The sequence below is a fragment of the Rhinolophus sinicus genome, chromosome 3 (genome assembly GCF_057876585.1).
Source record: "Rhinolophus sinicus isolate RSI-liver-muscle chromosome 3, RSI-T2T, whole genome shotgun sequence".
Taxonomy (NCBI): Eukaryota; Metazoa; Chordata; class Mammalia; order Chiroptera; family Rhinolophidae; genus Rhinolophus; species Rhinolophus sinicus.
This window is the reverse complement of record NC_142503.1, coordinates 74948734-74971632: the sequence shown is the minus strand read 5'-3', so window position 1 is coordinate 74971632 and position 22899 is coordinate 74948734. Positions and strand designations below refer to the sequence as shown.

At 39.4% G+C, this 22899-nt stretch overlaps 1 pseudogene; it reads right to left on the bottom strand.

The window, feature by feature from the left end:
* Nucleotides 1-2816: 2816 nt before the first annotated feature.
* On the bottom strand, nt 2817-19939 carry LOC109445468 (BTB/POZ domain-containing protein KCTD1 pseudogene; annotated as a pseudogene).
* Between the last annotated feature and the right edge of the window lie 2960 nt (nt 19940-22899).

Sequence of the window (22899 nt, the reverse complement as noted above, 5' to 3'; positions counted from 1 at the left end):
GTGATAAGATTAAACTCTCTCTGCTCAGCTCTGTGAAACACTTTCAACATGTGATATATGTCCCTTAAAAGAGTTGCAGACCTCACCTCAAGGACTTTCTGCTTTGGCTGTTTGAAGATCAACATAATTGGTTTGGGTTGTTTCTATAACGTGATAAGTGAGTTTCATAGACTGTGCCAAAAACACTGCTACTCCCTTGTGTACTTATCAATAAAAACCTCCAGTCGGCTTTATTCTGGGCTCCAGTCTTTCAAAACTGTGAGACCCCTGGCCTTCTGAGATTTTTCTGCATTAAGTCTGTGTATGTTTCTTTCTTAAAAACTTAACCCAAGGCCGCTCCTTCTCTCACTCTCACTGCCCATGTTGCGCTGGACGCGACAAACGTTCTATTCATTTTCTAGTTTGGCCACCAATGTTCCTATGAGAGACATTAACTAGGGAACCAAAGGAAATTGTGTCAACCATGGCAAGTGCTATGCTTTTGGTTTCTATTCAGGAAGACCTCTAACTCATCCTTAATTAATAAATGAAGACATTCTTTCCAAGGAAAATGCATTTAATTCCCAGCAGTAGTTTGCCTTCACTTGGCAGTACTAAATAGAAGTTTATTTTCTGCTGAGCTATCATGGGGTTATTTAAAATCCTCCCCACCAAGTCACAGTCTGATAAGCAGGATTTACACATGTCTTAGTTTACCTCAAATAATGAGTTAGCGTCCTCACCCATGACATTTAGATCGAAGGGTAATTCAGAAGAAATGATGTAGACTCTCTGAGGTCCCTTATTTATTTTGTGATTGAAAGGGGTAGACGATTAAAATAAAAAACAAATTCAGATATAACCTTTCTGGGAAAATTGGAATCTGGAGACAACCAGAGAAAGCCTGCTGCAGACCTTTAGTTGATATCCCCACTTCCAGTTTGGTTCTCCCAATCCTGTTTCTCCTAGTGATGGCTACTATTCCTTTAGGCTGGCACTACAATTCCATCTTATTTTCCCAAGCTTTGGGCAACGTATTTTCCCAAACTTCTGCATGAATGGGACTGGAAATGTGAAACTATTTGCTCTGGTGAATAGCAGCACAGTTTACGGCAAGTCTGATGACTCTTTCCTTGTTATTTACTACTGATGCCAACAGGGGCACTTGAAGGGAAATAGCCATTGGTGCTAATCATTATTAATACCCAGCCACACCCTTGCAAATATTTGATAATAGAGGCCAGGCGATGGGTGTTACACTTCTCTAAGGGAGGGATGAAACTATTCTACTTTACAAATTGAAAAAAAAAAATTCAAAGGATTAAAATATGTGATAATAATGGTTAGTATGAACTAACCACAAGTCAGACTCCAGGGAATTTGCTGACTCAAGAGCGATTTTCAGCAAATGCCCTGCCTAGTATGATCCAGCTCTGTCTGCAAAACATTACCCTAGAGCAGAATCTTTGTTAGATTCCCTTTGGCTTCTTACATAGGACCAAGCAGATTGAATGAGTGAAAATCTTGTGGTTATGAAAAATAAAATTGTCCCATATTTAGTGATGGTGAAGAATTCTGTATTAGGGTTAGATTTAGTTGCATATAATAGAAAATCCTAAATAATTAGTAGTTTATTTCTCTGGAACTCTGGATATAGGGAGTACAGGACTAGTAAAATAGTACCATACTCCTCTGAAACCCTGGATCTGTCTATCTTGCTATTCTGGCCTTCCTTGACAAGTTGCATCATGGCCCAACATGGCAGCTGGGGCACTAGACATCACATCCATATTCCTTTTCTGTTTTTGTTTGTTTTTTAAACAGAGTTTACTGTATTTAATACAATAATTCTGGTCTCTTTACAAAACTGATCAGTTTAAAAACAAAGTAATGTTCACATCTGTGAGGCAAACAAAAATGTGACTTCTGTACAAACTACATTTAAAATGTCATGTCTAACATCATTTGAATGTAATGTTCTCATAAGACTTTTTCTGACATCCTGCTGGTCCCCAGCTAAAGTGAGATATGAAACCTCCATAGGCAAAGAAACTCAATTCAAGGTATGTATATAAAAAATAAATAAATGAAAAGGAAAGAAAAAGACAAAAGAAAAAGAAACAATGGATGGTGGTTGGCAATGGAAACTGTAAAATGTGTCCTCAATCCTCTGCTTAAGGCTTATTTATTGGTGAGAGGCCTTGGGAAGCCCAGGACACTTCATGGCCATCACTGCACCAACTGTAGCTACCACCTTTTTTTCTCTTTATTATTATTATTTTTTGTGGTTGTTTATTTGTTTGCTTTGCATTTCTTATCTTTTGACATATATATGACATATATATGTCATATGACATATATATGGCATATATATATATTTACACACACACACACATATATACTAGGGTGCCAAAAAAAATGTATACAAGTGGACACTTTGGTCAACGTTGCTCAAGCAGTAGTTCGCCGTAATTCGAAGTGTCTGGACACTGATGGTAACCACTTTGAGCACCTCTTGTAATTGCAGAAGTCAAACCTGACTTGTATTCATCTTTTGTTGTTGGTATATATTGAGTATTACAATTTTAATACAGTTTTCCTTTCTTAAAATGTGTATACATTTTTTTGGCATCATATATATTTATACCTTGAGGATATCACTATTTCAATTGTTCCCATATGAATACAGGTGTGGTCTCTGTTGGATATAAATGTGTCTTTTATTCAATTGTAGGCCCAGGACTTGGTTTGCTGTCCCAACTACACATAAATGTCCCTCTTTTTTGTGTGTTATTTGTTGTGTACATTTTTTCCTTTTGCATAAGAAATATGTCTGTTTAGTACAGAGGCTTTTGCTTTATCCGGATATCAGGGGTGTCCGCCTCAGTTCCCGCAACAGGACATTTTCACTGTACTGAGATGAATCCACTCCTCCCGCACAGGAGCCCACCACGATTTTAAATCCTCTTTACTGCAGCCTCTCGAGGACCTGGACTGGATTGAGGTGACAGCAGCCCTTCAGTGAAAACCTGATGACGTGTGTTGAGTCCTGAGTCCAGCCTGCGTCGACAGAGTTACACATTACGTTGCAGATCTCTGGAAACACTTCTTCTATCAAGGATTTGTCACCACTGAACGTGATCCTTCCTCCGAGGTCTGGGGCAACACATACCACTTGAAAAGCAACCAGTTTCTCTGTCCCGTTACCATCTTTCCGTCTCTAGCAACATGGGCTGAAGCTGAACATATTTTGCCTCTTCATAGAACAAAGTGTAGCCCTTGACGTCATCGGGAATGAGGAGTTTTGGTGTTCGTAGAAAATTCAAGATATATCTGAACACCTGTCCATCTCTGTCAGTGAAATAGGGCTTTTTGAGGCTGTCCAAAACAATGGGCTCTGTACCATCAAAAGGTCTTCCAATTGTTGACTTGGTATTTGGTGAGTCTAGGTGGCCAGGCTGCTGGTGTACATGTGGCCGCCCACATCAATGTGGATGGGCCCATTGGATTTTGTGAGTTATGCTGGAATAGGAATGCCTTGGTTGTTCAGTGGAGATGCAGGAGATGTAGTGATCAGAGGTCTTGACGTACTGGGCTGACTGTCCCTCTGGTGGAGTGGCGTGTGGGTCTGGGTGGGTGGGAGGTGGTGACTGGGGGACAGGGTGGGCTGGCAGGAGGGAGGGGTGGTCTTGCTTCTCTAAGTAATGTCAGAGGAGCAGTGCTCATTCCACGGACCCTTCATTGTCCCCAGAGCCGGAGGTTCAGGTAGGTGGTTGCGCCCTGTGGGCCGCGGGTGTTGCTTCGAGAAGCCCGTATTTGGGGCCGCCTCCATATTCTTTTAAGGAGACTTTCTAGAAGTCTCACACTTTTCCACTTTCATTTTATTGGCCAAATGTTAGTTACATAGCTAAATTTAGCTGCCATGGAGCATTAGAAATATATCTTTGTATCAAGGGTTTAACTGAGATCCACACTTCAATTACTAAGAAATGAAAGGAGAATAAATGATCAGAGTCAATAGAAATATCCATTTCAAGTGATATGAAAAAAAAATCTGCCATATCCAAGAGTTTGACCATTTTATTTTCAATTATTATAGTACAAACAAAATTTCTCCAAGCTTCACTCCAGAGAATTTTTAAAAAGGGCCTCAAAGTAATGACTCATATTTTATGGGGTCATGGTCTTTCCCGGCTTTGATGTGTTTCCAGACTCTTCCACAATGCTTTCAGTATTTCCAGGATCTCTAGAAAGAATGCCTTTTGTGCTTTCAAATAAATATATTCAGTTTCCATGGGGCATGCAAAGAAGGGTTGGAAATACATTCTATCCAGCATTCAACTGGGATTTACACTTAAGTGTCTAAGAAATAAAGGGGGAGTAAATACTCAGAGTCAATCAGAAGTATCTATCTCATCTGATACAAAAAAAAAAAAAAATCCTGTGTCTTCCTCTGCTCACTGGACACCATGCAGGTGCCAAATCTTTCTGCTTATTGTCTTACTACTGCTGCCACTTATGGGCATCAGACATGCCTGGTTCTGTGCCCATTTGAACTGATTATAGTTGTAGAATATCACACACACACACATGTAAAAAATGTTAAACATACAATATTTGAGAGTAAGTTGCAGACAGTGTGGCCATTTATCCCTAAATACTTCAATGAGTATTTCCTGTGATGAAAAATATCCTACATCACCACAGTACAGTTACCAACTTCAGTATATTTATCATTGACACAATTATTCTATACAATAATTGTGGAATAGCTTTAGGAAGAAATGAATAACACAATATTTAGAAGGATCTCTCTGGCTGCTGTGTTGAGAATACACAATGTGGGGACAAAGTGGGAGGCAGGGAGACCAATCCCAATATCTATAACTTTACACAAGCCATGTAGGAGATGGTGGTGATTTGGATGAAGGTTAAAATAATTGACAGGGTCAAAAGTGGGCAGATTCTGGATGTATTTTGATGATAGAGTCAATAGGATTTGCTGTTTGATTGGATGTGGGGTATGAGATTAGAAAGCAGACTCAAGAGCAAGATTTTAGCCTGAGTAACATATCTTAGCAATTAGGATGGACAAGTACCAGGTAAATATGATGCCCTGATTGCCTGACAGGCAAGTTTATCATGATGTGATTAAAGGCATAAAATATTTTCTACTAAAATATACTTTTAAAAAACCCAACAAGCAAAAATAACCTGATAAAAAAAATGAGCCAAAGACCTCAATATATACCATACCAAAGGACATGTACAGATGGCAAATAAGCATAGGAAAAGATGCTCCACATGATATGTCATCAGGGAAATGCAAATTACAACAATGAGATAACACTATACACCTATTAGAATGCCCAAAATCCAAAACACTGACAATAAAAATGCTGGCAAGGATGTGGTGTAACAGGTGGTTTCATTCATTGCTGGTGGGAATATAAAATGGTACAGCCACTTTGGAAGACAGTTTGGTGGTTTCTTACAAATTGAAACACTCTTACTGTATAATTTGGCCGTCAGGTATTTACCAAAGTAAGTATTTACCAAAGGAGTTGAAAACTTATGGTCACATGAAAATCTGCCCTTGGATGTTTATAGCAACTTTATTTATAATTGCCAGAACTTGGAAGCAACCAAGATGTCCTTCAGTAGGTGAATGGATAAGTAAACTGGGGCACATCCAGACAATGGGATATTATTCAGCACTAAAAAGAAATGAGTTGTCTAGCCTTGAAAAGACATGGAGAAGCCTTAAATGCATATTACTGAGTGAAAGAAGTTAATTTAAAAATGTTACATACAGTACTATTTCAACTATATGACATTCTGGAAAAGGCAAAACTATGGAGATAGTAAATGATCAGTGGTTCCCAGAGATTGGGGTGGGGCAGGAAGGATGAATAAGCAGAGCGCAGGGGATTTTTAGGGCACTGAAAATACTCTATAGTACCACAATACATGTCATTATATGTTTGTCCAAACCCATAAAACGTACAACACCAAGAATGAATCTAAATGCAAACTGTTTTCTGGGTGACTATGCTGTGTCTATGTAGGTCCATCAATTTAACAAATTACCTCTGTGGTGGGGCATGTTGATAATGGGGGAAGCTGTGTATGTGTGGAAGCAGGGGGCCTTCCTCACAATTTTGCTGTGAACCTAAAACTGCTCTTAAAAACTAAAGTCTTAAACAATAAGCACACAACTCCTCAAATCTTCAAATCTGAGTACATGATTCTTGAGACTCAGTTTTTTGGGGGTGGGAAAGAGGGAGATTTAAATATAATTTTGCATAAGCTTCCATATAGTATAGGAGTCTTTGATACCTGAGTCTTCATAGCAATGTTCTATTTCATACTTCCAGTGATGGAGAATTCAGTATTGGCAAGGCACCAACTGCATTTTGAGTAGTTTGAAATGTTAAGAGAATCTGCTTTGTGTAGTAGCAAAATTTACTTGTTCATTATTCTGCCTCTGCAGCTGTGTAGAATAAATCTCTGTTTCCTGCCACATAACAACATTTTAATATTTGAAGAGAATTATACATCCTCTAAACTTTCACTTCTTCAAGGCCTTTGAAGGAATCCTTCTATATCTATGATAAACCAGGAGATTACGTCTAGGTTTCATTGAACAGGTACATATTCTCTGAACAATTTTCATGTTTTACTTTCAGATTTCTATATTGACTGATTGGAAAGTAGTCAAAGCAAATATTGGCTCCAGAAACCATATCTGATAAGGCTTTACTCATTTCCCTTATAAAAGTGCTTATGAGTCAGGGTGAATAAAATTTGTTTTTGAACCAGCATAAAAAGAACATTGTATTGTGTTGCACATTTCTTTTCCTTTTTGTCTTTCATTTTTCCTTTTGTTGCAAATTTACCTTTCTTTTTTTTTCTTTCTAAAATATAACAGAAACATGTCCTATTCATGTTTAATGCCCTATTCAGCAAATACATATATCTCCAGGATTAAAAAGAACTATTTCAAAAAAAGTTCTTGTTGAACTTTGAGGATTTGGTTGGGTGGAGGGAAAGTCAGTATGAATTTACAGTTTTACAAAAGGTAATGAAATCAAAAGTTGCATAAACAAAGGAAGAGTGACTTGAAATAGAGAAGTAACTGTATCTTCTTAGCTGCCGGTTAGACACAACTGAAGTGTGATCAGTTTGGCTATGATATTTTTTTCTGCTGGGCAGACAGAGTGTGAACAGAGGACCACTCAATTGTGTTTCATCCCCTCTCATCACCATCACTGGTGACAACCCATAGGTAAATGAGTGAATTGGAAGAAGTCTGGCAACCTTCCTACTTTCTCCACCCCTGCTTCTCAGGGAAAGCATCCCAAGAATATGGAGAATCAGGATAATTTCTGTGGTCCTTCTGAGCTGCTTGTCGCAGGCGTATTCTCTGAGCTTGCTCTCCCACTCTTTGTTTGCTAGAGGAGTGTGGGCTTCGTCTTGGTCCAGCCATTGGAACCTATTGACAGTATATCATCTTTATGCAAGGCAGAGTGTATGTGCTTTCCACAGACAACATTTTTCAGATTTGTAAACAGGAATTTTCAGATGTCATGAACAGGAATCATCTAGAGGCAACATCATTGCCCTTGATAAGGACTCAGCTGAGGGTGTTGGGGCAGGGAAAATGCATGGGGACTGGGATGTATTGTCTTGACAGGTCAGCTGGGGGAGAGGAAGGGAAGAGAAGACATGTCCTGGGGTGCAGTCCAATTCAGAAAGCTCTCTGGACCATGCTATGCCTAGACATAGTTCTGATTTGGCACTGGGATAGAAACCCATAACTCTGAGCCTCGTTCAAGACTGTGATTTTCAGAAATACTCCTAGGACTCTGGTAAATGGTTCTACCGCCATGGATAACAGAGTATCATTGGCAATGGTACAGGCATACACGGATTTAAGATGATGAGTGTGTTAGCCTTAAAAAAAGGATGACTTAGGGTATGCAGAATAGATTTTTACATGATTACAGGTCAGAAAACTGTAATTTGATTTGGGAAATGCCATCTGAGAAAAATAAGATGATAAAGATGGTCATATAAGTGAAAAATTAACTTTACTTTCCAAAGTATTGCATGATATTCATAACAGACATCTTCTCTTGGGAATACTTACCTGAGCCTCCCACATTATAAAAATAAACTTGTTCAAAATCCCATTCTGTTCAAATCTGTTTCTCTGCTGGGTCCCTCATATCAGTGAGTTAATTGATCGTGTCTTCATTAATTGTCATTTGATGACTTGTTTTTAATATTACTGAGTTGCAGTCAAAAGAGTCTTAAGGAGGAAATAGGTGTCAGGAATGTCAGTTAGGAAGCAGCCTGAAGGAGGAGAATTTTGGTGCCATTGGATTCATATCATGTAGTCAACTGCTTACATATCCCGAGACAATTTTTCTGACTAGAAACTTCTTTCTCACTGCCAATCTTTCTCCATACTGTTTTCTATTTTCCCTTAGAAGGAATTGTCTTCTACAGAGGGGAGAGTAATGAAAATGAGCAAAAATGGTGTCTTTCACCATCAGTCTGAGGCTCTCTCTAGCCTAAATTTATTATCTTTAAATACACAATTTTGTAGAAAAGTGTATCTGGGGATAGTAGGAGAAAAAAAGAGTCCTCAACCTGAGAAAACAAAAGTCTGAAATTTTATTATTTCATGAAAATATCTTTTGTTCTACTTCTTATGCATTAAGTAATAAAATAAGGACCCACTTCCCCCTGAAAACATAAATGAGTTATGTGAACTTTCTATACTTGCTCTTCTGGGTCCCCAGCATTGACTTTCCTCCATCCAGTTTATTTCCTTCTCTGCTCTGAACTTTGAAAGCCTGACCCCCAGGGATGGCATTGTTAGATTTCCTTATTCTCTGGCTTCTCCTCTGGTTTGAATGATGGGAGATGCAGGTAAGATGCATCCCATGCTGTGGCTGGGCCCTTTTCATGGATCCAACTCTCAGGAGTCTCTGATAATATCATTTCTCCTCTTGCTCTCAGGACTGTGAGTGGTAGTGACTTCCCGCTGTTGAAAGTTCCTGGGTGCCTATGTGTCTACTAATAAGCTCTCTGGTTAAACTCTTGGAGTGAGCCATCTGTTTCTTGTTGGCACTCTAAAACACAGTCTCAAGAGAAGTTTAGATAAATCTTGAATTCTTTCATTTATTCCCCACCTATTTATTAAGCACCTTTTATTTGTACTGTCTTGGACACTGGGGTGATGGACAGAGTTTGTTGAGGCATTTGTTGAGGAGGGCAACAGGCTAACTATAGTGTGGTCCTTCATATTCTGTTGGAACTCGAAGGACCATTGGTCTGAGGTCCAAAGGCATTTACTGCTGTCTGATTGAGAGACCTGTCACTGCTGCTGAAGGAGCTATTCCAGCTGTCTCTCCCTAGACAAAAAGTTGTCCTGCCACTTAAGGTGCAATAGATATGACCATGGATTTGTATATGTTTATGGATTTGTATGGTGGCTAAGAGGGTAAAAGGCAAAGAATAAACCAATACCTCAAATTATTTTCCTTTAACTCATCCCCTTTCTATTTTGATGAGATATCTCTGTAGAGAGGATAGAAGGGAACTATGATTATTTAGGAAACACTTGGGATTTCAAGAGTGTGATGAGTAGAAAGTACCTAGCCTCTGAATTGGATAGATCTGAAATGGAACATTGAAACTGAGAGGGGCAGTGCAGCAGTTCGCTCCAAGGGCAAGGAACAAGAGCAATATAAAAACTGACTAAAAGTTGGGGACATATCTGGATTGAATCCCAACTCTACCACTTATTAATTATGCAGCCTCTGGAAAATTACATAACCTTCCTTATCAACCCTGAGCTTTCTTCACTGTTCAGTGAGGGCAATTCTATGTATATTGCAAAGTTGTTAAGATATATAGCACTTGCCATGCACTAATTGCTCAAAAAATGATAGCTGCTATTATGGTATAGTCATGTGCCACTTAACAATGGGGATTGATTGCGTCATGGTGAGAACATCACAGAGAGCACTTGCACAAACCTAGATGGTACAGCCTACTGCACACCTAGGCTGTATGGTGTAGCCTACTGCTCCTTGGCTACAAGCCTATACAGCCTGTTACTGTGCTGAATACTGTAGGCAATTGTATTAGGTTGGTGCAAAAGTAATTGTGGTTTAAAGAGTTAAAAGTAATTGCAAAAACCACAATTACTTTTGCACCAACTTAATAACACAATGGTATTTGTGTGTCCAAACATATAAAAGGTGGAGTAAAAATATGATATAAAAGATAAAAAATGGCACACCTGTACGAGTATAAGGCACTTACCGTGAATGGAGCTTGCAGGACTGGAAGTGGTTCTGGGTGAGTCAGTGAGTGAGTGGTGAGTAAATGTGAAGGCTTAGGACATTAGTGTACATTACTGTACACTTTATAAACATTGCACATTTGGGCTACACTAAGTTTATAAAACAACACAAGATTAAATCAAGCACAAGAGAAAATGATACAATCAAGAGACAGGGTAAGCATGAGATGTGTGAGCCTGTAGCTGGTATAACAAGGCATACTGTTTTTTTGTTTGTGTGTTTGTTTGTTTTTAATTGAAGTTTATTGGGGTGACAATTGTTAATAAATATTTTGTTTTTTAATAAATGGAAAAAGTACACTATAAAGTAATGATAAAAGTATAGTATAGTAAATACATAAACCGGTAACAGTTGTTTATTATCATTATCAAGTATTGTGTCCTGTATTATGTGCTATACTTTTGTATGACTAGCAGTGCAGTAAATTTGTTTACACCAGCATCACCACAAACGCGTAACATGTTGCATTATGAAATTACGATGACTCCTATGTCACTAAGTAATAGGGATTTTTCAGCTCCATCATAATTTTTTAGGCTCACCATCATATATATGTCTGTTGTTGATGAAAACGTCATTATGGGGTACACGACTGTACAGCATGTTCTTTCGTCATCATCACAATTTCCCAGCTCTTCTTTCCCATCAATACACTTTTGAACTTCTTTTTCTGGTAGCTGACGTGTTCTTGTCTCTGTTTGCCCTTAAGTGTTACGAGGTTAGCTGGAAGCTCTCATCAAATTTAAAAACTACTAGTGTCTACCTCTGAGCTCTCTGCATTGTGCAAAGCACATGTGTTTGCTAGGCTGTTAATATTTATCTTTTGGAAAATCAGCATGCCTTTGGTGATGAGGCAAGCCGCCGAGTGCTGGATACAGGCTTTTAAAATGAGGGAAGAGTAAAGGTCAAGTGCTGAGGATGTTGATCTGGAGTTAAGTCCTGTTCATAAATGGCCTCTGTAAACACATTTTGGGCAGCAATCACTGACCGATTCAGGATTTGAGCTTGTGAGAATATCTTTTGGTCATGAGTTCATCAGATTGTATATTCCTACTTAAAGAAAACATAAAACAGCCATATTTATTTACCACATGTCCCAATTCTTTGAATTATATCTACATAGCTGTAGTCAAATTAGAAAAACATCCTGGCATCAACCAATTTCAGTCAAAGAGAAGAAAAACTTTATACCCACTTAATAACACTTTAGGAACTTTTTATTGACAGGACAATGATTTGAGATTGTAAATTGTATTCAGTGAGGTCTGGGATTATACAAGTAGGGCCAGGGCTCTGCCCACAAATGTGCTTGTGCAGAATGAACCAAGGGACACATTATCTTCCCCCTGATCCAAAGTATCTCCTTGCCCTCCAAGCCCACACTAATCTGACTTGAGGCCTCACATGGTTAGAGTCATTTTTTTTTAGTGAACACAAGCAAGCATTTTTAAAAGAGCAATTACTACATGCTTGGTGTTTCATGGAATGAGAATAATGATAAGAATACAGAAAAGATTCAGCTCATATCTTCAAGGAAGTTGCAATTATGATTTAAGGCATTTTCTTTTTTTTAATTAAAGTTTATTGGAGTGACAATTGTTAGTAAAGTTACATAGGTGTACAGAATTATACACCCTATTTAAGGCATTTTCTTGGAATAGTTTCCATTCTTTTGGCTGCAAGTCATTAAACCCAACCTAAACTAGCTTAAACCAAAAAAAAAAAAAAAAAAAAGGCAATTTACCTCCTGATTTACACGATCAATGAGAAGGGCAGCAGTTGTCTTGGGCTCCAAAGTTTCTCTCCTGTGTCTCTTTTCTTGTTCTGAGTTTAAATCACTCTTGGACGGGTTCTCCCTTGTGTTCAGAACTGTGGCCACAAGCCACACAACAATTTATTACCAAAAAGGAGCAGACACTTTCTTTAGTTCCGGTTTTTAAGAGTCAGAGGACTTTGATGGCCCTAGCTCACATGGTTGGTGGGGCTGCAGGATAAAAGCCTCTCATGGGAGCTACTGAGTTGGAACATAAGAAAAGTTTCCACAAACAAGGGGAGTGATGTTATCATCTGGGGTCTAATAACATAATATGTGTCCACCAGCCTCTTGTAAATCCCCATAATTTATTGCTATTTGTCAGGTGTTTGAAAAATGACTAAGGCAGACAATAAAGCTAACAGAAAAAAATTGCAAAAATAATACAAATTAGCCCTTTGCTAATTTACTAACTTGCAACAGTGGAAGGCCAACGTTTCTGGAGAGAAAGTTGTTTTCTCTAGTAATTTCTTTTAATAATTGAATTCTGTATGGATGAGGTAGAGATGTTAAGGTCTGTTTAAATTTTAGATGCAAAGTGCTGTACCTGATAACAGTAATACACACAGTACCCCAGCATGTCTGCCCACCTACAGCCTTTGTTAATTAAAAAAAAAGTTATGAACCTGCAATATAATTCATTTCTAATAAGGAATATTTAAGGAATTAGTTTAAAATGATCTGAGTATTATTCTTATCATAAACTGCAAGCTTCTGTAATTGCAGGTAATACTATGAAAAACCTATTGAATGTACTCCCATTCAGCAAAATGAACTTGCTGAATACAACTAGGGTGTTGCTTGCATGCCATCTCCTCATTGGCCCAAGGAAACAGAGAGGCGCATAAAGAACACAAATAGGGAGCACAGTGGCAGAGCCCAGTATCACTTGGCCCTGCCTCCTCCTCTTTGGGTGATATTTGACAAGCTTCTGACTTCTCTCTGCCTTAGTTTTTTCAATTGTAAACCAACCTTCTCTACAGTATGATTTTAGCAAGGTCATGCTAAAGGTCTGAGATGAAGAATATTCTTTCTGGTTCCTTGGGAAACTGCATATTCTTGTTTGTTTGTTTGTTGGTTTTCTAAAAATCTTAGCACTTGCCTTTCCCACCTTCAAAAAGATCTAAGATAAGGAATAGAAATGAGGAATTGTTCTTTTTTCTAAACTAGGTTAAGGCAAGACAAAGCACTGCTTGGGGCAAAGGCCATGATCCTGATTGTTCTTACAAGGACCTGCTTGACAAAAAGCCAGCTTTGGCTCCTACAGGGGGAGTAATATCATTCCAAGGTGACCAGAACAAGAGTACTAATTCAGTGCCTGAATTATCATCCTTCAGGGTGCCTTGAAATGACTTCTGCTCAACAACGTGGGGGGTGGCAAACTTGGAAAAAGTTCAGAGGAAGAGTATCTTCTTTCCTGACACACCCGTTCTACAATATTTATGGTGTGCAATGTTGAACTAGGTGCAAAAATGCACAAGACAAGAGTTTGCCCTCAAGCTTGCTATTTAATTGAGAGGAGAAGTGATAAAATTGTAAAAACAAATAAGAGTAAATTAAGGACAGAAGAGCTCCACCAAGACTGCATATGATTGAGTAGGACTTGAGTGGTTCAGATATTTAGTGTGTAGGAAGAAAGAATCGCCATGAGTTGGTCAAATAATCACTCATATTTAATAGATACTTTTGACATTAAAAAAGTCGTTGGCTTTCTTCACTTGCAAGTTGGATATAATATTGTTATAGTAAATCATTAATTACAAGATATTGATAATGAAAGTTGCTGTTATTGAGTATCTATTAGATGCTAGGCACTTTTCATATATTAACACCAATTATGTGGATGTGGATAATTTTATCTTTCATTGGTAGGGCTGGGGCGGCAATAGCTATCATTACTTGCCAACTAAAGATCTAGGTACAGCCATTATTATTATGAACTGATATAATTATTATTATCATACTCAAGATGAGATGTTATTATAAAGACATAGACAAAGTAGGGAGATATTTAAAAATATAAATATGCCAAGTGTCAACTGTGCAATAAAATGTGAAAAATCACTGTAGGCTGCAGGAGGTATGGAAGGTATTACAAAGGAAGGGAGAGATGACCTGGGCCTGGTAGGCTTTAGTTAGATCAGCAGATTGAAATAAGGTAAACTTTCTAGGCAAAAGAAGCCTGGTATGTGAATCTGTGGAAGCAGGGATGGGTATGTACACGTGGGAAATGTCGGTGATGACAAGAGAAGAAAGAGTGTCAAGATAAAGTCAACTACATTCAGTGTTAATGAAATGTTTAAAGGTGAAAGATGGAAGATCATGTGTGCTTGTAGTTGGTTTGATCAAGTGAAGAAGCAGACATTGATGATGCGAAGGTGAAAAGGCGTAATTACAGGCACTGACTTTTTGGAAACACAAGAAGGGATGTAAGGGGGGTAGAGGTGGGAGATGAGGGTAAGGGGGATCAAATATATGGTGATGGAAGGAGAACTGACTCTGGGTGGTGAACACACAATGGGATTTATAGATGACGTAATACAGAATTGTACACCTGAAATCTATGTAATTTCACTAACAACTGTCATCCCAATAAATTTAAAAAAAGAAGAAAAAAAAAAAAAGAAGGGATGAGATCCAGAGTACAGCTGGGGATGTACAATGCCTACACTGTACAGTACAAGCAGCAGAGTTCAGGACCCAAGCTTTTGAAAATTAGGTGGGGAGAAATGGAAGAAGTTCCTGTCAAGTTGATTATAATCTCTCAGTAAAGTAAACCCCATTTTAAATGTGCACATTTTTTTTCTTTGTCTAGTCAACATAATTCTCTCAATTTAAGGGACAAGATGAGGGACGAGAAGAATGATTGAGAGGCAAAATTAGAGGAATTCATTGACTGGAGGTCTTGATGATAGGCAAAAATCTATTGGATTGAGGGGAATAAACAAAGCAAGCTGGGAGAATAGGAAGGTGTAGTTTTAAAGGCATTACATTTGTTATTTCAGTGGTGAAGTAGCTGCATTTGAAAACAAGGGTGGGGTGTGGTCATGGTTGTAAGTGCCTGAAATAGAACTAACAAAATATCCTTAGGGACAGGGAGATGATGTAACCCAATGAGCAAAGATTTGGGATGGATCAGTATGTGCCCCTCAGATGATGACTGGACTTAGGGATGAGAAAAAGGCCAAAGGCTTCAATAAATGCAGGGGAATGGGAATGATTTTGATTGGTGTCTGTAAAGAGAAGGTGTAGAAGGTAGGGTTTAATGGGAGGAGAGGAGTAATTTGTTCAGCATTGGCAGTAGAGAGCAAGGAGGATCCTGAGAGGTTCTTGATGTATTTGAAACATAGAAAAACAATTGCATGAATTCAGAGAATCCATTTTCCCCGAGGAAAATCAAATTTTAGTAAATGATAAGCATTACTGAAAATATGAGCTAAGAATATGAAGATATATGGGTTTATTAACCTTGGAATGGGAATTACCAAAGGAGGACTGAGGAGTAAGACCAACAGGGGAGTTTGGATCATAGAAAATAAATCACATAGAAAGGAAAGCAAGGAGAATACAAGAGTTTGTGAACTTAATTGGCAGCGACCAAGGAAAACAGGTTGAAGATCTGTGGACATTTCTGACTCTCAAGTGGCCTGGATAAGAGCTGATGTTACCCTAGTGAACATAAAGCTCAAGCATTCGGAATTCAATTGTATTCAGGATGAGCCTGGAAAGAATTGCCTCTGTATCTAATTTTCCACTGTGGTCACGGTTTAGACGATTTTATTCAGAATAATTTTACTTAACTGTCAACTTGATTGTAATACCTCCTTTGCTTAAGCCCTTTTAATGCCTCTCCACTCAAGATAAGCTACTTAACCTTGAATGAGTAAAGAAGGAGGAATAATTTTTGGAGGAAGATGCTTAGAAATATGACAGAAAAATAGAGAAACACAGGTGAATTTTAGGAAAATGGAGACCAGAGGAAAAAGAAGGAGAAAAATTGGATAAGTATACTGTGGGGACAGAGCCCCAGAGAGCAGTTTCCAGGCTCTAGGCCTCATGTGGGGGTGGTGGTGGTGCTGACTCGAGTAGTAGATGGCCATCAGTTGTGGTTAGTTGGCCATCAGCTGTAGCCAGTTAGCCATTGGCCACTAATATAACTGTTGTGGCTGCGTTGGGGAGTGGAGTGGAGGAGAGTTGAGGGAAGTCAGAGAGTCAGTCGGTTGGCAGAAAAGCGGACAGCAGGTCGCATGTCATGTAAATCCAGACTCCAGTGAGACTATAGTGGTATGACTCCCCTACCTATGGCTCCGTGGGTGTTCCTTTTTGGTCTCACCATTCCATATCAACAAGGAATCAAAGGAGCTAAATCAGTATTTTGTTTCTACTTGGTCTGCCACTTCCTCTGGCTTTAAACAATGACACGGGTGAGTGGAAGAGAGAGAGAGAGAGAGAGAGAGAGAGAGAGAGAGAGAGAGAGAGAGAGTTATAATGAAAACCACAGGCTTTTTTCCTTGTTATTTATTTATTTTTTCAATATTATTTTATATTAATTTCAGGTGTACAGCATAGCGATTAGACATTTATATAATTTAAGAAGTGATCCCGCTGAGTAGTGTCCACCTGGCACTATACATAGTTATTACCATATTATTGACTGTTCTCTATGCTTTACTTTACATCCCCATGAGTATATTATAACTACCAATTTGTATTTCTTAATACTTCACTTTTTTTATTCTGCTCCCCAAACCCTTCCCATCTATCACCCCAACAAATCTAGTACCCCTCTGACACCATACATAGTTATTACAATATTATTGACTATACTCCATATGCCGTACCCTACATCCCTGTGACTACTTTGTAACAACCAATTTGTACTTTTTAGTCCCTTCCCCTTTTTTCACACAAACCCCCTCCCATCTGGCAACCATCAAAATGTTTTCTGTATCTATGAGTTTGTTTCTGTTTCATTTGCTTATCTTGTTTTTCAGATTCCACATATAAGCAAAATCACATATCATGTGTCCTCTGACTGACACTCCACTCAGCACAACACCCTCCAGGTCTATCCATGCCACTGCAGATGGCAAGAACCCATTCCTTTCCATGGCTGAGCAATATTCCATTGTATACATGTAATACCTCCTCTTTATCCATTCATCCATTAATGAACACCCAGGCTGCCTCCACATCTTGGCCATTGTAAACAATGCTGCAATGAACATATGGAAGCACACGTCCCCTCGAAGTAGCATTTTGGGTTTCTTTGGATAAATACCCACGAGTTGGATTACTGGGCCCTTTTTTGTCTCTTGTTATAGCCTTTGTTTTAAAGTTTATTTTGCCTGGTATAAGTATTGCTATCACAACTTTTTGTTGTTTCCATTTTCATGAAATATTTTTTTCCATCCTTTACTTTCCATCTGTGTGTATTTTCCATTCTGAAGTGAATCTCTTGGAGACAGCATATGTAAGGGTTCTGTTTTCTTATCCATTCAGCCCTCCTATGTCTTTTTTTGGAGCATTTACTCCATGTACATTGAAAGTAATTGTTGATATATATGTAGCTATTGCAATTTTATTATTCATAATTTTGATCTTTTTCTTTTTCTCCCCTCCCCCATCTTAAAGAAGTCCCTCTAACATTCCTTTTAATACTAGTTTGGTGGTGATGAACTCCTTTAGCTTTTTCTTGTCTGGGAAGCTCTTTCTCTGTTCTTTGATTTTAAATGACAGATTTGCTGGGCAGAGTAATCTTGGTTGTAGGTCCTTTCTTTTTATCACGTTGAATATTTCATGTGTATCCCTTCTGGTCTACAAAGTTTCTGTTGAGAAATTAGCTGTCAATCTTATGGCAGCTCCCTTATAGGCAACTGGCTGCTTTTCTCTTGCTGCTTTTAGGATTCTTCATCCTTAACCTATACCATTTTAATTATAATGTGTCTTGGTGTGGGCCTGTTTGGGTCCATATTGTTTGGGGCTCTCTGCACTTCCTGGGCTTGTATGTCTATTTCCTTCTCCAGGAAATTTTTCAGTCATTATTTCTTCAAATAGGTTCTCAATCCCTTGCTTTCTTTCTTCTCTTTCTGGTACCCCTATAATGTATTTACATTGTTACACTTGATGTTGTCCCAGAGGTCTCTTAAACTATCCTCATTTTTTTTTTTTTGGATTCTTTTTTCTTTTTGCTGATCCTGTTAGGTGTTTTTGCTACCTTTTCTTCCAAATCACTGATTCAGTCCTCTGCTTCATCTATTCTTCTAGTGATTCCTTCTAGTTCATTCTTTATATTAGTTATTGTATTCTTTATTTCCGACTGGTTCTTTTTTGTGGTTTATCAGGTAGATTTGCTATGTCTCTCAGTCTTGGCTTGGTGGCTTTATATAGTAGGTGATCTGTGGGGCCCTGGCACTGTCTTCCTGGTCAACTGCTCCAGGTGCTCCAGGACTGTCCCTTGTGTGGATTGTGTGTACTCTCCTGTTATAGTTAAGCCTTGATTGTTATTGGCACATCAGTGGGTGGGATAGACCCTCAGGCTGATTGGCTGTGAGGTTTGGCCACATCCACAACTTATGGGCTGCTGTGCAGGGGCCTTACCCCACCGAGTGGGATTCACCCCAGTGGGCTCTGGTGCCCACTGAGGCAATTTTGGGTGTGCTGCTTGTGGGGCTAATTGGGCAGTGTTCCACTATGCTCTGAAGCCAACCTCCAAATATGTTGGTTCTGAGGCCTCTTGGGAAGAGCTCCAGTGCAGGCCCAAGTCACTCACTGCCTATGATCAGCTGGAGACTGCCTAGGAGCTACAAAACGATCTGCAGTTGTTTACAGCCTGTGGTAAACGTGGAGGTGCATGGGAGAGGCCACACTGTGAAGTGAGGGTGTCTTCCACCAGTACCGGATCTGGGGTAGCTCTGCAAAAAGCCAGGACACCCCAAGGCTGGCTGCTACCTGCTGGCTCCCTTAAGGTTCAGCCACTGATCACCTTGTTCAGTATGCAAGTTGGGTGAGGCAGGGTCTCAGGGAGTCACTAGAGTGGGATGAGTTGTGTTCACCAGGTTAATGTAAATTCTGGTTTGGTGCCAGTGCTGAAATTGGAGTTACTCAACAAAAGTCTCAAGGCACACACCAAGGCCTATTGCTGCTTGCTGCCTCCCTGGGGCCTGCTGACTCCAATAGTTTTCCAAAAAGAGTGCAATGCAGGTGTGGCTGGCTGCTGCTGAGAAGGTGCCTCCTGCGTTGAGGGAATTGGGTGGGGCTGGGTCTCAGTGAGTCAGCGGAGTGAAGCAAGGGAGCTCATCAGGCCAATCAGATTCAGATTTGGTCGTAAGCGTAGGGAGTGGGATCAACACAGGAAAGATGGTGCCTGCCTGCTGGAAGCAGGACTCCAACAGGGAAAAATGGCAACTGTCCCTCAGCCCTTGTTCTGAAACCACATGCCTCAGTCCGCCTCCTGTATGCTTCTGACACCCCCTGAGACACCGCGCCTCTGCTGTAGTCCAAGGTGAGTTCCTGTGAGCATATGAGTCTGTGTCTGGGCTGTTTAAGAGGAGTCATGGGTTTCCCGCAGCCTTCTGTCACACCCACACAGTCAGAATGCCCACCGTTTTTCACAGCCAAATGTTGTGGGGGCTCCTCTTCTCGGTACCAGTATTCTGGGCTGGGGAGGTCGGTGTGGGACTGGGGTGCCTAGCTTCTCAGGGGGAACCTCCATACCTGAGATATCCTTCCTGATTCTCATCCACCACACGCCTCTCTCATCCATTCCACGCCTCTGCCCCCTTTACCAGACTTGGTGTGGCTTTTTTATATCCTTAGGTATAAAACTTCTGTTCGGCTAGACTTCAGATGTCTCCCCAGGTTGATTGTTCTATAATTTAGCTGTAATTTTAATGTGTTCACGGATGGAATCAAGCACCATGTTTATCTACTCTGCCATCTTAGATCTCCTTCGAAAACCACAGGCTTTTAAGTCAGACAGATTAATCTAATTTCAAACAATGACCCTGTCATAAAATAGCCCTAACCTTAGACAAATCACTTTATCTCTCTGAATTACAGTTTTCTTGTTTGTAAAATGAGATTAACAATATGTACCTCTAGGTGGCTTTGAATGTTAAATTAGGAAACATAAGAAAGTACATAAACATAGTACTTGACACCTGGTGAATGCTCAGCAAATATAATCGTACATTTTACCTTTATCTTTGGATTTATAAGCTTCTGATATAGTTTTCCCATTACTTCTGTGATTATAACTTCTGGTTTTATTGATAGTTTTATGCTTCTGCCTATCCACTTTGGATTTGTCCTTGATACCATTTCTTTAATTGTGCATTTTGCCATTTTATTCTAATTACCAAATCTATGATATTTGCATTGGTGGTTCAGTTTTTTTCATGGACACTTAAAACCTAGAATTTCTCACTGTCTTCAGGAGATTTTGCTTGAATGTTAATCTTGTAGCTAAAATTAAACTTATCAGAGGATTAAGTTCCTTGTGTCTGTCACCACATGAGCAATACAGTTATCCCCTGTTTTATACATGGGAGGATTGGCTTTCATATCTAGTCTAACTTTAGGCAGTGGACTGTTTCCACAAGGGCAATAATTTTGTTTTCTAAATTAGTCCTAACTCTCTCACCTCTCAGTCATTAAGTGTTTCTGAGCAAATTTATTTTCCCTTTGTCTAGTGCTTGGGCTTCAGGTAAATCACTTTGGATTTTTGGGTCTCAATTTAAAAAATGAGAGATTAGTGATTATTATAGCTCAAAATATGTATGATTCTGTGAAGCCTAGAGATATTGCACTCTTTTCTACAGGCCACACAGTTGGTCAGTAGCAGACTCAGGAGGAGAACCCATACTTCCTGGCTTGGAGAGCAGCATGCTTCCCCATACGTCCCATTTAACAAGAAGGGAACAATGCCATATATTGCCATATTCCCTATTAGTTTCCCATATAAAAATCAGGTCAGCTAACCCATTCTGTTCACTCTTCTTGCCACAACCCCAATTTTTGGGAATATAGAAGAAACACAGTCTTTAGACTGCTGACATAGAATAATGAGCTCCAGGGAGCTATGGTAATAGGGAATGTGGTAGAGAAAAAGAAAAATAAATGACAAAAAAACAAGGTAAACAAAGGAGGTCAGATGTCTTCTTCGGAAAAGCAAGAGGAGTTGTCCAGTATAAAATCTGGAGCTCTAAGGAACTCACCACTAATGAATTGAGATGTTGAAACACAAGTCTTTGGCAAGGTTGACCTTTGCTGTTTACTGTACATACATGTTACATAAGTCATAGATAAGTGCAAGTTTCTATTTTTTAAATGGGAGATTCCATGTGGTTTTGCTGCTCTTGGGGTGTGAATATGAAGATGAGCTAGGAATGTTCTCACAAAACCGCAAGTTTGTGTTAACCATCTTCAACATGACAAATGTTGAAGAAAGAGCCCTTCGGAAATCCCAAGAAAGGCAGGATAAGGGAAGGAAGTAGCAGATGACTATTAACTCCTGGAAAACCGCTATCATAGTTAATTTTTACAGAACTTTGGGTGGTGAAGACAACTGGGAAAGCAGCAAAATTAAAAGCAGAAACCAGCTATTATAGCTTTCTGCTTTGAAACTAACTACGATTTGGTTCTACCTCTTCTGCTTCTGGGAAGCTATAATGTTTCAGAGGTAAACCCTAAGGTTTCTCTTTTATAAGGTTTTAGTTCCAGAGAAGTGGCTGAGATATGGGCTTCTTCCTTTTGGACTGGGTACTGGCTGTTCTCTGCACCAGGAGCTTTAGATTTACAGAGGTTCCACATAGAGATATTCCCAATTGGATATGCTCTGTTCACTACTGGTCAGGGCCAAGATGCTCCCTTCATGCCTCCATCCCTACATAAGATATCCAAATGCCCCTTTTCCTATTAATGGACTAGGAAGTTTCCAGGTTTGTTGAACTGTGGGTTGTTCTTAGGTGGAATAGTGCTAACTCTTGAGTCCATTTGGTCGTTATTGTCCCTTCTATTCTGCTTCCTAGTATTTGAGACAAAAGATGTTTCTTCTTCTTCCCTTCTCAAAGATTGCTGGTTTTTCATTCCCATCTATCTTGGATCTACTCTTTGCCTCCTGTCCTACCACCCCCTACTCCTCTAGTCTATGAAACAAGAAAGCGGCTCTGCAAGCCTGGATCTTAGAATCTTCTTCTCAGGTTTGACTTTGCTTCTGTTTTGTTGTAGACTGGAGGAGAAAGACTAACTCTTGAATAAGAGTGAGTGAAAAGGAGGAGTGAAATGCATAGAAAGCAGCCATACTAATATTTGTAGCTAACACTTTACAACACCTATGCAAATGGTAAAGTTGGACTAAATGTCTGCCTTTTTAAAAATAGGACCAGGTGATCTGAGACAAGAAAGATTTCTCTTTTTCGGGGGGAGGGTGGGGTCGTTAATTTAGTCTACCAGTGTATGTCCTTTGCTTATAAGTGACATAAAGCACATTTTAATTAGCCTTAGTTAGTAAGGAAATTGATTGGAGAGATACAGATATATCTGGTGAACTAAAAGGAAGAGAACAATCCAGTTATAAGAATGGCAATAATTCAGCTGGGCCTTGGGAATAGCTAATTCTAGACTCTGTAGTGCCCTCAGAGCAAATTTCCTCTGCCTGCAGATTCTTTTCCCTATGTCTACAGGCTGATTTTCTCCTTCTAGTAGAAAACATGACCACTCACT